The sequence below is a fragment of the Episyrphus balteatus genome, chromosome 2 (genome assembly GCF_945859705.1).
Source record: "Episyrphus balteatus chromosome 2, idEpiBalt1.1, whole genome shotgun sequence".
NCBI lineage: Eukaryota > Metazoa > Arthropoda > Insecta > Diptera > Syrphidae > Episyrphus > Episyrphus balteatus.
The window spans coordinates 95,300,157-95,317,674 of NC_079135.1; the positions used below are offsets into that span (position 1 = coordinate 95,300,157).

The following is a 17,518-nucleotide window of genomic DNA, read 5'->3' on the forward strand; positions in this document are numbered from 1 at the left end:
TTGAAGAAATAATTAATTTACACATAAAAACTAAATTTCAAAATTTTTCATTGATCCGTTTTCAAAAAATTGATTTTTCAAAAAAAAATTTTGAAATATTTTTTAAAAAACCAAAAATGCGTTTTTTCTAATTTTAATATTATCTTTACTTACACACTTTTGTATAAAAATTTTCATTTAAATCGGGTTAATTTTGTACGAGATATTCAGAAATGAAAAAAAACCGTTCTATGACAGGTACCGTTAATAACGGTACAAAAAATATTTTTTTTATTTAAAAAGTTGGCCCTTATGTGTAGTACTACACACAAAAATTTTAATCAAAATCGTTAGAGCCGTTTTTGAAAAAAATTACCTTTTCTATTTCCGTTATATGGCAGGTACCGTTAGTTTTGGTCATAAAAAAAAAATTTCAATTTCCCCTCTAGGGAATCACCAAAAACTGCTAACTACCAAGTTTGAAGAAAATCACTTCACTCGTTTAGGCTGCAGCTCCAGATAGAGACAGACACACAGACAGACAGACAGACAGACAGAATTGCCGGACCCACTTTTTTGGCATTCTCCATCATCGTAATGTCATGTAAAATTGTTATCTCGAGTTCGATTTTTTTTACGAATCCTAAACTTGCCCTATAGTACCTATATCGCAAGTAAAAAATAATATTTACTGTAGGTAAGCAAAAAATATTTCTATTTAAAAAAATTGTATGACTACCAAAAATATTTTGCATACAAAAATGTTATTGCAAATGAGAAACATTTGCAAAATGCGTAAATTAAAATTTTTTTAGTATTCCTCAAATTTCTTACAATTTTGACAATTTAACCAGCTTTTTAACTCCATATAACATTGAACCAAAAATCATATAACAAGTTATATGATTTTATATGATACTTGTTATATGATTTTTGATTGAACATTATGTAATTCCAAATAGTTAAAATTGTAAGACATTTGCAAAAAATTATTTAATGCACACATTTGGCATTCAATTTGATTTTTCAATGCAGACATTTTTTTATTTCTAATTTAATTTTTTTTAATGCAATAATTGGCCAAATTGGTCTTCATCTGAATCCGGAATAACGAAAACTCAAGATCCCGAAAATCCAAAATCCCTCTAAAGTAAAAAAAAAATTGAATTTTACTTAACTGAAATCCCGTTTGGATTAAAAAATTGTTTGTACACATTTTTTAAGTTTGTCATTTTTTTGCATTTTTGTTTTATAAGAATCACCTAACTAGAAGTTGGTTAAATATTCTAACCATTTTAACTATAAAAACAAAAACAAAGGAATACCTAAAATTTTCAGAAACAATTTAGTTCTATTTTTTTTACTCCGATTACAAAGTCTTTTCGTCTTGATCTTTAAGAAAAAACATATGAATGATAAAAAGAATTTTTATCTGTATGACAAGTGTATGTGGAAGATAGCAATACTCAATAGCCGTGTTTCATTGGTAACTCAGTACTTAGCTCAGTAAAATTTTACACGGTAAACAACAACAAATGATTGCTAAGGATAAACAAAAAATTTGTATTTGTTGATTTACAGAGAAATTTTTTTCCTAACTTATACATTTTTTAACCTTCAATCCTTTAGATTACAAAAAATAAAAAATAAAAGTAATCGTTTTTACTTGCTCTATAGGGCAAGTATTGGTTTCGTGTCAAAAAAAAAATTCGAGGTTTTAATTGAAACTAACATTACGATGATGGAGAGGTCCGAAAAAGTGGTTTTCGTCATGACGTCCGTCGGTCTGTGCGTCTGTGCATCTGTGCGTCTGTGCGTCGTCAAAAAAAGGTGTACATGAAGCTGCAGCCTAAACGGGTGAACGGTTTTTCTTGAAATTTGGTACAGATGATTTTTTCGTAATTTCCAAGGTTGGTTTTTTTTTGTTTTGTAATATCTTGCTTAGAACATATACCTCCCATACAAAATGTTCGAGGTATTGCAATTTTCTCGAAAACGGCTCTAACGATTTTGATTAAATTTGACCCACGTAATACTGTACGTAAATCTAACAAAACTGCGTTTTTAGTTTTTCTCAAAAAATACGTATAGTGAAAATATGATATTAAATTTTTTTTTTAAATCACCGATGCACACTGGGGCCTACTATATGGGAGGGATGCCCATAAGTCCATTTCTTAAATTATAACTTTTACGTTTTTTTGTGTTTTATTTCATGAGTATATGTGCTTCCCTATCTTTTTCTAAGCTTTATATCATGAATTAAGCACAACAGCCTAAGAAGTGAAGCATCAAAGTGCAAAGTTTGATACCATTGATTTCATCCACTTTTAGTGGTTAATCATGGATATAATTTTTTTCTTCGTATTAAGTGAAAATAAAAATAACTAAAAATTATCAGCTATGGGCCAAGGTAAGTAGAGTTCACTGAAGTGTTTTTTAGAATTATACTTTTTAAAATATCAGAGATATTTGAGGCTAAAGTCGGAGGTCTTTTTTCGAGAAATTATCGATTTTCATGGAAATGCGCAAGGTTCTTTTGAAACTATTGCCTGTTTATAATGCATATAGGTACTCTTAACATAAAACTGAACTCAAAAGTAAAAGCCTCCTGCGCATTTCCATGAAAATCGATAATTTCTCAAAAAAAGACCTCCGACTTTAGCCTCAAATATCTCAGATATTTTAAAAAGTATAATTCTAAAAAACACTTCAGTGAACTCTACTTACCTTGGCCCATAGCTGATAATTTTTAGTTATTTTTATTTTCACTTAATACGAAGAAAAAAATTATATCCATGATTAACCACTAAAACTGGATGAAATCAATGGTATCAAACTTTGCACTTTGATGCTTCACTTCTTAGGCTGTTGTGCTTAATTCATGATATAAAGCTTAGAAATAGATAGGGAAGCACATATACTCATGAAATAAAACAAAAAAAAAAGTAAAAGTTATAATTTAAGAAATGGACTTATGGGCATCCCTAGAATATAGTAGGCCCCAGTGTGCGATGTCGGCTCTTCCCGTGCATCGTTAATGAGTTATTCCAATTTTCTCGAATTTTCTCTAACTATTTTGATTAAATTTAACACACGTAATGTTGTACGTAAATCTAACATAATTGCGTTTTTAGTGTTTCTCAAAAAATACGGATAACGGAAATATGGCTTAAGAAATTATAAAAAAAATTACATATTTTTGCATTTCTTATGAAATTCCTTAAAAAATCAAATTATAACCAATTCAAAATATTTTTACAAAAAAGCTTTGACATAAAAGGTATGATAACATAAGAGCAAGTACGTGCGGCCCCAGTCGTGCATTTTATTTGTTATTAAGAGCATAAATGTTTACTCAGTAAAATACTGAGTACCAATAAAACAGGGCTAATATCTGTGATTATTTTATCTCAATTGATTTTCCGACATACATATCTTATGTAGGTAGAGGTTTTGAACCAACAAAAATTCTGATCGCCATCCATATATGTTCACATCATGCTGATTAAGAGCCATTTATCCGAAGAAGAAGAAGAAAAAAATTAACACTCCCTTATCTTTGCTACGGTTGCTAACGAACGTGCGAGATCATGGGTTCTATTCTGTCTACAATTATCTTCGCAGCCAAAATTAATCCGCAGCCCCAGCCCTTGTGTGGTTACGCCTATTAACTTTGTTTATTTTTCTTTTTTTATTTTTTTTATCACAATACGTCAGATAGTGATGCCATACAAGAAAAAAAAAATAATTTATAACACAAAAAAAAAAAAAAAAAAAAAAATAAAAAATGAAAAATCACGGGATCTGAAAATTTGAATTTGTGTTTTTTGGTAAACAAATGGTTCTATTTATAATCGAATGAATTCGATTTTTTTTTGACAACTCATTTACTTGAAACACCAGCCTCAATTGTTGAATCAATTTTTTTATCTTACTAGGTACATCAAACTTATACGAGTATGAAAGAATTTTCGAGGCCGATTTGAGGATAAAATGCCTATAGTTGATAGTTGACCGTGTTAACACAGTCAACAATGTCGAATTGAATTTATTTTTTTTTTTAAACTTAAGATTTGTCTTAATTCTTTTAAGTTAGAGTAAATGATGTTTGTGTTTTTCTTCAGAAAGATTTAGCCAATATCGTTGAGCAAAAACTTGGGTTAAATTTTTTTTATTAAAAAATTGTTATCCAAGCATTACATTTTGCATTAAAAAATACATTGTAAATAAAAATGCATTAAAAAAATATTCATTGTTTACGTTTTTTCGCTTTACAACAAAGTAACAAATTTTCCCAGAATATATGTAATTCCTTGACATTCTTAACAAAAGTCTCTGTGAAAATGACAACATCGTATTACTAGATTTTGAAATATTATCATTTATATTGTCGGGCAGAATAAGCCTTTAAATAGATTTTTTTGCAAATCATTGTAAAAAATGAATCTTAACTGACTGAAAGGTGTTGGATCCTGAGTTTAAATGTTCAATGAAATATTCAATGAAAAAACATTAAAAAATAAAAATTGAAAACAAAGTTAAAAAAAATTCATAATCAATGGAACATACTTTTAGAACTTTTATCATGCCATTTTTTTAAACCATTTTTTTTAATTTTGACAACTTTGCTAATAACTTTCTAATATTTTGGCGTTATATTGCTGCCAATTATACAAAAAGCAGATTAAAAAAACATGAAACATAACAATTACAATGTTTAAACAAAACTGAATATTTTTTCTTTAATTAAAATTAAAAAGATTTTAATATTTTTAGGTCGAACTCGAAGTAAAAAAATTTACATTTTTTTCTAACTGTAGCTATGATTTTTCATGACTTTCTTCCTTGTTTAAATAGACAATGTCACTTAAACACCATTTTTTTTTCCAAGGCAAGATTCCCTGGTAAACAATTGAAATCCTTCCAAAATAATCTGAAGGGTTTTTTCTTGCTTATTCAAAAGAAATCAATTTTATACAGAAATTAATATTGTATCTCCAATTCACTTGTTTATCCAAAGAAATTAACCTACTAATGATCCGATTTGAGCAAAACTTGATGAATGTGAAAACAATACCAGGCGAACTTTGGATTAAAATGAATCGGAGAACTGAATAATGTGATTATCTTCAAAACGCCTTTTTGATTGTTTTGAAAATTGGAAACAAGCATATCTTGGGAAACTACTATTGAAATAATATTTAGAAGAACAAACACATTTTTTTTTAGTACGAAATTGCCGGCACTTTTTCTAATATTATTAATTTCCAGCTCAACTTTAGATTTAAAGAGTCTAAAAGTAGAAATGTATGTAACTCAAGGTTATACGACAAAGCAAAGGAAAAAAAGGAAGTCAATTTAGCGATAACAATCTAGTTCCTGTCAGATATGTAACAATTCAAAACCCATAATTCTCATAATATCTGCGCCATGACATTCCATTTACCCATATCCTATTTTAACCATCGCTATTGAGTTATTGACGTCATCATTTAATCGAAGAAGAAGTAACTAACAAACCATTTTTTTTATTTAACGAGAATCCTTTTATATAATTTTGTTTTTTTTTTATATCCAAGGTCAAGTTTTTTTTTGTCTTCTTTTGAAAAGAAAAAATTCTATGGCAACACTGACTCTTTTCATGTTTTGGAAGGTCATAGTTGATACCAAGTCCATAGAACTTTAGTTGAATTTGTTTTCTGCCCATGATGATGCTTGCGTTGTCGCCTTCGTTTTTGGTCAAGGTTTCTTTCTTATTCTTCGTTAATCTGCCAGGGAGACATAATCTATTTAAAGAAACAAGCTATTCTTTAAGAATAAGAAATAAAAAAAAGGAAAAAACATAAAAGAAGATACAAAAAAAATATATTGCTGAACTATTGACGCGCTTTTTCTGTAAGAATGAAACCAAAAAAAAAAAAAAAAATAAACGGGAAATGAGTGGGTGCCCCAATGTGTTGTTGGTTGTTGGCATTTGGCACAATATAATAGTGACTATGCCGGCTTTGGTGTGATGTTGTTTGTCATGTTTTCTTATGTTTGTAAGTCGTGTTAGGGGTGTTTCTTAGAGAATTTTTTTTTTTTTGTTTTTTCTTCTTTTCTTTCAAGTTAATTTATGATAATTTGTTCAATTACACTGAAAGCATGCATGACTATTTTTTTTAATACAAAAGAAGTAAATAAAAAAAGCAAAAAAACAAAATCAAATTGCAATCTTCAATGAAGAAAGCGATATACTCACTCACTCACTCAGCATCTTTTATTCATCATTCTTCATCCTCGACTCGGATATGCTTCCATAGAATAGGTAGCTTTATAGATTGATAAATATGTGTGGTAGAATGCTGACTATTTGCCATTACCCATTAGTAATTTAAATGAGACTTTTGATTGAAAGAATAGCCCAAGAAAGACTTTGCTTGATTCAAAGATTTACGACTTTTTCTTCTTTTTTTTTTCAATTTGTGATTCAAATTTTTGTGTAAAATGCCAAAGCTGGTAGGTGCTTTGATTTCACTTATTTAGATAATGGACAATAGACACGAGCTATGTCGCAATTTTAAGTTACTATCAGAACGTAAATAATGACAATTCAAAGGATTTGCAAATCGCCAAGGTCCATTATAGTTTCCATTTTTTGCAAACTGAACTATTAGACTTTTGTTGAAGGAATTTGTTTAACATTATGAAGACAATTATGCCTCCATAATAATCAAGATCAATGTCCAAAATGACTCTAAAGTGTTAATGACGAGAGATTCATAACAAGAGGTGCTAATTAAGTATAAGCAATTCATACGTAACTATAACATTCAATTTAAACTTGACCTTTCTAGAAACGTTTGTAATAAAACGCAAATAACAAAACAGATACTCGCTATAATCAAAAAGGTACATAAGTAAAAAACTATACAATATGAATATGTGTTTTATCAAGTAAATTAAATTAAACCCCGAGAGTTAATTGTATCTTTTTTTGTTTCTTTTTTTGCGGTGTTAATGCACAGTGGAATTTTTTGTGACTCAAACAATGACAATAGCAACACAATGCATTGTACTCTTGATTTTGTGCGCATTAAAATTAAATTTTTTTTTAAAGAAGATGACAAACAATGTGGGTTGAAAGAATGAATATGATCTTATCATTTTTTTCAGCGACGGGATTTGTGGATGATAATGATAACATACAAAATGCACGATTAAGTTAAATGCATATGTCTGAAGTATTTTGGTTTAATTAAGGATTTATAAAAAATATGAAGCTTATTAAAGTAAATAAAAAAAGCAACTCAAATTAAATTAACTGTGTTGCACGTACTTGCTTCTATAGCTTAAAGCTATATAATTTATTGGATTAACCTTGAAAATCGTGTTTAAATTTAAGAAATTTAGCAGGTACCTACTCGTACTTGTTGACACATTTTGAAAAGAATGTGAAAGACTGGAGTTTATCCTATTCAAATTGCATTGGATAAACTCCAATCTAAGATAAACTGGGGTCTAAAAACGACTATGAATATGCCCCAAATAGCCGACTTACAATGTAACGCTAAACCCTTTCCATTTTAAATCCATTTCCCAATATTTCTTTCAATTTACTGAGATAAAGAAGGGCAGCCATGAACTATCACCATTGGTTATCTTTCAGTATTTTGAGGAAACAAATGCAAGTTCACCCTGCTATAATACCGTGAGAGAAATACCAGCGACCGACGAATTAAATTATGATTTGCATTGGCCTTGGAGAGCGAAAGTACAATCGCATACTTTCTGGATATTGAGAAAGCATACGAAAGCTTATGGGTTATGCTTTAGTCTATTCCATAAACTTCACTTTCTTTTAGCACTAACTAAATTATATTTTTATTTACTTTTCCTCGACCTACAGCTATGTGCTACTATGTGCCAACAAATTTTATATCAATTAAGAAAACTCCTAAAAATCACTATGAAGCTTAGAAGCACTCATACATAAATTAACACCGGAGCCGGCATTATTTAAATAAAAATTGAAGCTTGCCCTCAAAGAACTTTGTAATAAACAGTTTTTAATACGCAATTCTTTGATAAGTTTAATAACTGACCATCAGACAAGCAGTTCAAAACAATTAAACTCTCTTCTATTAATTTATTAAATGAGAATCATTCAAATTTAACAAGCTTTAGAAAATCAACTAATTATGCATTTATTTTAGAGTTTATACTCTATCTCGACCATTATCAGATCAAACTTTTGCATTTTAAATAACTATTACTGATTGTAATTAAATAATATATTAATAATAAAATTATGTACAAACTGCAAAATTACATCTAGAACTCAGCTAGTTTTGAATTTTTTTTTTGATAAAGACTCGTACTCGTTGAAAAAAACCCTTATTTTTACATGGACGTGTTGTTTTACACACAATAAAGTTAAAAAGATAATAACTAAGGTACTTCAAATTATTGTTAGAAAACAAATTAAGGGCTCCAGCACGTAGTTTGATACAATCGAGTATAATCGATAAAATCGAAGGTTTTCAATGGAGAACGGTCAATTGAAACACTATCACTAATTGATTGTATAGAAAGAATCTGATTGAAGCACGTTAAGTTCTGATATTTCAGCTTTTGGGTCGGCTATTTGCTCCTGACCCAAAAACTCAACTAAACTTACATGTACTAAAAATAACTTAAAGACTTAGTTTTCTAGCCTAAAACTATCTGGGGGGCATATGAAACTTATATACAAAGTATCAAGACTCCTCCAAGAGTGTATAATGATTCCATAGGACATTTTTTTTTTCAATCTGGTTGACGATTGATCACTAAATTTCCATGTCCTTTGATCAATGTTAATGGCGTAACAGCAACGTCGATTAGCCAGAATTTATCGTTTAAATTATTTAAAAATATTCAACAATCTCAATACACAACACAAAAAAATCGGTTAAGCAGCAAATTGTTCCTAATTCGACTCTATTATTGAAATCAATTCAACTCAATCGAACAAAAAAGTACAAAACGAAATTAATTGACCATAAACAAAGAAAAAAAGGAAAGAAAACAACTCTGAAAGCCAGGAATGTTGTCCTTGGATTGACCTACTAAAAACATACCAACCAACTAACTATGCCTACTCATAGAAATATATTTGAGGAATGGAGGTTATAACAATGAGCCCAAAAACTTTATTGACCCATGAACCTCGAACCTACAAAATGTAATTGTACTTCAAAAAACTAAATAATACCAAGCTACTTTCATTTCCTTTAGTTAATCAAATAATAAATAAAAAGGTTCTACCGACTCGTCGTCGTCGATGTTGTTCTTTGGTCATCGGTTGGTGGCATGAACATGGACAGGATAGAGGAAAACATGGAAATATAATATTTCATTAGTCATTGTGTTCGACTTGACACGGAACGGCGCATAGCCACAACATTCCCTTCTACTCCTTGACAGGGCCGAATTTATTGGAGCGCAGCCGGGGCTACAGCCCTGGTCCTCCACAAAAAAGGGCCTTCACAATGGCAAACAAAAATCATATTCCAACAAATAAACACAGCACAAAAAAATAAATATAAACCAAAGAAACTGCATCATTTTCGTCATACAGATTGCAGATCGAAAATTTTGTAGAAGCAAATAGCTTTGCACTTTATAACTGCCTTCACAGTTATGGGTCAAAATCATGGAGGTGGAAAATTTGATGTCTAGGCATTTTTTTAAATCAAAATAACATTTATTTAAAGTTTTTTTCTCATTTACCAATTAAAATAGTAGGCACGCATCTACGAATATATTTGTTTCGGTTAGAAAAGTTTAAATTTCTTTTTTATTGCATCTTATATACCTAAAAACAGCGTTCCCGGACATGTCCATAACTCAAAAACTGATATTCAAATGACTTAATAACACATTAAAGTCAATTATTTTTAAGTATTTCTTTTCTAAATACTACATATACACAATACTTTTTATAAATTGGTACATCTCTTACAAAAAAATTAAGTTTTGTTATTCTTTATACATTAATAAAAGTTGTCCCAAGAAAAATGACGCATAAAACCAACATTTCTTAATGTATCAATATTTTAATCATTTAACGTACAAATTGTGCTGCAAGCAGTTTTTAAATTTGATTTTATATAGATTTATCATTCCACGCTTATTTTTATGGATAAATATATAAAATGTATGTAAGAAGCTAGTTTTAGTTTCATTTTTAAGTAGTGTACATAACCGGGAACGCTTGTTTTGGGGTATAGTTAGATTTAATTTGTTGGTGATATTATGATCAAAAATCGAGGCCACTGCAATATAATCTCAAAAATATTTCGTTTAACTTTGTGACATAAAAAATAAAAATAAATTAAGGTCAAAACGTCATTTCCGGGAACGCTCTGAGAATCTGAATAAATAATGCTGTCTAACACTCATAATTTTGCACTTTTTGGGTATTTTTACTCAGCAATCTATCTAAGTATGGCTGTAATATACACTTTTATCAAAAAAGTTACAAGAAAACAAAAGAAAAAATTACTTATGGCCTAAGTGTTTCGGAGGTGCATAAAAGCATTTTTTTTGTAGAAATCGGTCTCTGTCTTAAGAAATAAAGTTATATTTAATTAATTTAGGACCTACTTCCTTAATATAATAGTGTATCATTCACATTGATACTATTTCTAGACCCCTAAAGTCGTTTTGAAGAGATTACCACCATTTCGAGGAACGTTTTTCTAGTACTAATTTTTGGGGTTTTGCGGTAAAGTGAAAAATATACATTTTTGTGCTCTGCCCGTTCATGAACCGACAAATTATGGCTAAAGCGAACATTTGAGCATGAAATTTTTATCATAAAACAAAGTTGATTTTTTAAAAATTCGGTCATCGAAATTTCCCACCTCCAAGATTTTGACCCTTATGCAGACAACTTAAAATAATCCTTCTCTCTGCGAAGGTCATAAAAATAGGAATGTAGCCCTCAGGGTCAACTTAATTCATTTTTTCCTTTGAAAAATCACCGGTTGCAAATTCGACTTTTACGACATGTTTTTTTTTTTTTATTGGAGGCGAGTTTCTTTTCGTGGTTTTTAAATTGGTAACCGTTTTAAACTGACAACCCGTTTTGCCATTGTTAAACTGCATTTTATACCGGTTTTCAGCTTAATTTTCAGCGCGAAGTCATGCTGTTCTGATCATTCCACATCTATCGGCCCATGTTGTGGCTGAGTAACTTCGACTTTAAATGTTGTTTCTATACCCTTTGATATTGCGCGAATAACTGTATACTAAATTTAAACTTGTGTTTGTTTTTGTCCCAATGCATCGTTGGTTTCGGCCTAATTCAAAGACTTCTTTTATTTTCCCATTTTTTCCGCGCCTAAAGATTTTTCCCGGCCCGTTTTCATCCTTACAGGTTATACACAATCAGATTAATTGCCAGACACAATTTTGAGACCAACAGACCCACGCAACTCATCATTTATTAACATTTTTGCTTATGAACGTATTCAGATGAGCCAAAAAATATGAGAAGAACGGTAGGTCCCAAGACAATTTTGTTCTCCTAAACTAAGCTCATAAAGATGTACCATTGCAATAAATACCAAGACAGGCTAAAAATCAGATGAACTAAAATGTGGACGTATTCAAGTGACCGGCAGTGAATAGTACCTAATCGCAAGTAAAAAAACACGTTTATCTCGGATATCTCGAAAAAAGAAGCTAATCGGATATTGGTAAAAACAGATTATTATTGCTGATGCCTTCAGGAACAAAGCCTCATTTTTATGTTGAATTCCTTTGAAAAAATCGGATTAAAATCGATTTTTCGTTCTGTCAAACATGCTTGAAACATTGTTTACGACACGTAAAACGCATTGAGATCGATTTTAATTCGATTTTTTTTTTTTTTTTTTGAAAGGAATTCGACATTAGTTTTGGCTCAACTTTCCTTTAGGGGCGCACGAATTTTAATACGCGAATAATTTTATTTGAAAGATTAATGACTAAAAGTAATAAAAATAACAATTTTAAAGTTAGGAAACGTGTATTTATATTTTTAATTAATTTTTTAAAGTTAATTTTTTCATACAAAATGCATGCAAATGACGACCACGAAGAAAAAAAAATTTTGTTTGAAATTCTTTTTACATACCCAAACTTGTCCCCACCTCAAATCCTGCAGGGGGGTTGCAGGGGGGCAGCATGCCCCCCATACGCATCTTATTTTATACGCCTCAAACTTCAAATTCTTCGTGGTCGTCTTTTGCATACATTTTGTATGAAAAATTTAAATATTTATTTTATGTTTCCTAACCTTAATATTTTAAAGGTATACTATTAGGGGGGTTCACAATGACCAACTTACCAGACAGACCGGTTGTCATTTTGCCTGATGGCCGAATTATATTTTCGTTCACACTCATCAGACAATTTTCATCAAAACCCATTTTTCAGCTTATTTTTAATATATCTTTACCCTATTCTGCTCTCAAATTAGAGAGAATGGATTACACTGGTTTACAAGGGTTTTGTTGCCCAAAACAAAAATATACTTTTCTGAAGGTTTTCAGTGTGTTGAACTCGAATATGAAGTCAGAAACAACTAATCAGCTCCCGTTTTTGAGATATTACCGTTAGAAAATGCAAAAAAAACGTTTTTTTTTATTTCTTCGGACCTTATTCTTTTATATAAGGAAAATTGTTTGAGAATATTTAGTAACGGTTTCTATAAGAACTGTTTTCTATCTTTCGATACCTGTTTAAATCTTTTCAATATCTTTTGTGTTGCCCGAGATATCTTAAAATTAAGTAAGTGGGTTTTTCTTCATATATCATAAAGGAGATAATAACGTTATAAAATTTATAAAAATACCAAAAAACTGAGGATATCTCGGATATATGATAAATAGTTCTTATAAAAACCATTACTGAATATGCTCAAACAATTTTCCTTATATAAAAGAATAAGGTCCGAAGTTCTGCATACTCTAACGGTAATATTTCAAAAACGGGAGCTGATTAATTTTTTTTGACTTCAGATTCGAGTTCAGCACACCAAAAACCTTCAGAAAAGTATATTTTTGTTTCGGCAACAAAAAAAAAGTTTAATTTTGTTAACCAGTGTTATCACTGTCTGCCGGACAGACATGTCGTTTAATTGAATAACATGTCCGTCCGACCACCAAAAAATAAAAATTTTTTGAAAACCATCCGGCAAACCGGACAGGCCGTCGGATGGGTGTTCACATTATCAAAACAGCATCAGATCAGACCAAATGGCGGCTGGTCTGTCCGGTAAGTTGGTCAATGTGAACCCCCCTATTGAGACCCTAAGCTCACTGTAAAAAATAAAATCACAACTCTAGGCGTGCGCCCTTAATGGAAAGTCGCCCCTTAGTTTTTGTTGTCATTTTAGATTAACCTTTAACTTGATCAGGATCACTGTGTATTGTTTTGTAAATAATAAGTGGAGGGCCCCTACTTTTTTGTTGCTCTGGTGCCACCAAACCTTTAAATCCGCCCCCTTTCCTTGAATACATTTTCCCGGTCTTTAGGTGTAGACACACTTTGCGCATTTAAATTGGGTCAAACCACGCCACCAGGATTTCATTTCCTTTTTTCAACAAAATAGAAAAAAAAAATGAATGGCAGCAGGAGAATACCCCTTTTTGGCAGTTACTTGATTGTTTATTGATTCATTCATAGCCACCGCCTAAAGGAAAAGTTGACACGCATAAATCCATTCAAATTGTAAATGCATTCATTCTACCTATTGTGTGGCTTCTTTTTCAAATGTAAATGGTTACTTAGACAATTAACCGTTAACCACCATAAAACACCCACCCACTCTGAGCCACCCAATATGGCCAACATAAATTAGCAAACAAGCAACTCCAAATTCGGAGAGAGAGAGAGGAAGAGTAATTAGAATAAAAAAAACCCGCAAAAATCCCCATCTCCAGTCACACCCAAGATTAGCAAAACATTTTGTAAAAAAAAAAATACAAAACCGCAGGCAGAAAATAAAGAATATATTCTCCAATTGGGATTCTTTGGAATCCCAATTTCGGAGAAAAAAAAAACAAGAAAAATAAAAACACACAAAGCAAAAAAAAAGTCATCGAACAAGTTTTTTTTTTACAAACCTTTTTTGACAGAGACGCTCTCGTGATGTTTTTTTTTCTCCTCTTTTTTTAATGTGCCGTGCAAATTTTTTTTTTTTCAATTTTCACCTCTAATGGTGAATTGTTGTTGTTGGATGCGGCCAAAAAACTATTTTGTTTCAAATAATTTGCTCTCTTTCACTTTCAATAGGAAAATTTGTTACAAAAATTATTTAAAGAATTTTTCTTTAAAATTTAAACAAATTTTTCGTGATAAGAAACAATAAAATTTAACAACAAATTCCTGTTGCCAGGAGAGACGCGCGCGTTTTTTTTCTTCTCTTCTTTTTCTTGTGTAGATTATCTTTTTCTTCTTTTCACCTTTCACCACCACAACCCGGGTGAACAACAACTCTATTCAACATGAACTATACGAACGAAATCGATTTTTTGCACTCCGTGTAAATTATGCACTTTTTTTTTTGTTGGATTTTTTCTTTCTCATAAAAACATGCATACATAAGATTTTCCCTTTTTTTCTCTTTTTTATCAAACACACAAAATTATGGAGTGGATTTATGTTAAAAATTGATGAAACTTCTTTATTTTAATTGGATGATTTATATTTTTTTTTGTTTTCAATTTTCGTTCGGAGGACGCGAAATTAAAAGATTAAAACAAGAATTTCGTTCGTGAGAGGTTCACCCGATGCGGCGCTCTGTCACTCTGTCAGGCAAAAAAAAAAATATATGACATTTGGAAAACAACGAAGGAGAGAATTTTTTTTTGGTGAAATTTCGATGACTTTTTTGTGGTGAATATATATACATTTTGCTGAATACAGGGATGGCTGTTGTGCTGATATGAGGTTTTATGATTGACACATAGATGGCCAAGTATAGAAATTAAAGCGAATCGTTTTGTATTCGATTAATATTCCTTAGGTGAACATTTTTGGACTGAAGTTATAAATAAAATCATATTTTTGATCTTAAAAGCCGCGTTTTTTGTTTTATAGTCTGTTTTCACTAAACCCCAAATGAGATAATTTCGCAAATTAGGTAATTTCAAATTAAATACATTTTTTTTTTATCCGATTTGAAATTCGAAATGAAATAATTTGCGAAATTATCTCATTTTTGGACTGTGTGAATGATTTGGATCAATATGGTCAGGTCATGGATACAGATTTGTATATTCATCTCTTTTTCACTCATGTTCACTTATTATCCAATCCATGTTGTATCTCTTATTTTTCTCCCTACCGACGCACAAAGTCGGCTTTATAGAACCAAAATTGTTTGTCGGGTCTACTTATCAAAATAGGAACTAATTTTTCTTTCAATGAAAATGAAACCGATTGAAAGTAGGAGCACGCGTTGTTTTTGCTTTAAGGCTTGGCCACACCAGAGGGTATACGGTAGCGATACGGGTAGCGGTAACGGTACTTGTATGAACAAAATTCCAAACTGACACATCAACGTTCAGATGTGGAATTTTTTTAATACAAATATCGTTACCGCTACCCGTACCGCTACCTCATACCCTCCGGTGTGGCCAAGCCTTTACTTGTAAAATTGCTCCTGATCCAGGATCCACATTAATTCTCGACTGAAAAGGTAAAGTATCTTATGTCAATTTTGATGATTTTTCAGGAGAGCAAAAAGACACTTCAAAGCTGCCTCCCATAAATTCTTTCAAGTGTAGATTTGATTGTATAAAACATTTAGATATCAAATTTTATGATCTTTTTTATAAAATTTATTTCAAAAAGATATTTTCAATATTTTTCCCGTTATAAGGAAAAATATGACTTAAGATAGGAAAAATATGACTTAAGATAGTTTAGCTTTTCTATAAATTGTATTTTATATTAATTTCCAAAATCTAAAGTTGGCATAAGATCATTTGCCTTTTCACACTCTTTCTGAATTTTTTACAATATTTTATCCTATGTCAACTTAAGGATGACTTTTGTTTCTGCTTGCACGCTCGAAAATATCTTAAGTCAACATAAGATAATTTAAGATTTCACAATAGTAAAAAAAAGTCTTAACCCAATACAATCTTAAGTCTACTTAAGGTTAGGAATAAGTGTCTTTTGAACATAAGATGAAATTGTTTTTGTGCATAAAAAAGCAAAGGGGTAAGATAGAAAGATGCCGATAAGACAGAACTGTAGGCCTTCGAAATGGCACTGAGGTTCAACAAAAAACGCCAAACATCTTAAGTCGACTTAAGATACTTTACCTTTTCAGTCGAGAATTAATCAAACACGGCTATTGAAGTGAAAAGATAAATTTTCAGCTGTCAAAAGTTTATCCTGCGCTGGCTGGGAGTAGGTTAAATTTTTATCTTCCGAGGATACCTAAATTTTCTACAGAAAGTTTTATGTAGTATATCTACCTATTCTTTTTTAATAAAAATAAAGAAAGAAAATTGTGAAAGAAACACAGAATTATGATAGTGTAGGTATAAGTAGGTATGTATATCGGGAAAAATAATGTTTTTTTTAATATGTACATAAATATTTCACCGAATTGATGATGACAAAAATTATGAGTGTCAACTTACCGAAACACCCACCACCACCGATCCAAATCACAATTTGCCGTTATTTTATCGTTAATTAGTTGTGCCAATTTCAATTTTGTCGCTCACAGCTGTTTACATTAAATTTTTTGATGATTTGATGATTTTATCTAAGTCGACTTCAACAAAAAAAATTACATTAAAAGAGTTATTTTGAAATATTTATCAACCATATTATTAAACCTTTACAAACTTTTAAAAAAAATTAATTTTTGGATTTTCCAAAAAAATTTCAATTGTTTCTTTTTTATTAAATCATGTTTTTGTTTTTTTTAAATCATATTTTGATTTGATTTAAAATTCATTTTTAATATTAAGGGAATTCTTTATAATAACAAACCTACTGTTTTTTTGTTAAATGTTAGGAAAATAATATTATAAATAAAAAATATTTTTTTTCAAACGACTCTAAAGGCTATATTATTTACTCTGGATTTTGTTTGGATTAAAGTAAATTTTAAATCCAATCACTTAAATCCGAATTTCATAAATCAAGGATTTATTTTTTTTTCATAAATATCACCTATTCACTAAAAAAAATTATGTGATTATTCGTTTTGAGTATAAATTTGCAATATCTTTATTTTTCCTTTTCAAAATACTTGACAAAACAACGGAAGACTATGAAAATGAATTTTACATCTGGATTTATAAAGTTTAACAGACCTCCAGAAGGAGTTTAAATTTATTTGGATTGAACGAGATTGGATTAAATTAGTGAATTATAATGAATTTGGATTTATTTTTGACATTTAAATTTCTTTAAATCCAGATGTATTTTTAAAATAGTGATTAATATGACAGTAACGGTTTTAAATATCCAATGGCATCTTTTGTTTTGCGGTCAA

General features: G+C 30.3%; 1 protein-coding gene across 1 annotated transcript in view; it reads right to left on the minus strand.

Annotated features, from left to right (window-relative positions):
* The window catches only part of LOC129908991 (beta-1,4-mannosyltransferase egh), a 54,247-nt gene extending 39,426 nt beyond the window's left edge, over positions 1-14,821 (minus strand). Inside the window, exon 1 of the mRNA XM_055985867.1 lies at positions 14,121-14,821. The gene's annotated coding sequence lies outside the window, so the exon portion shown is untranslated. The remainder of the gene's footprint in view (positions 1-14,120) is intronic.
* Positions 14,822-17,518: the final 2,697 nt, after the last annotated feature.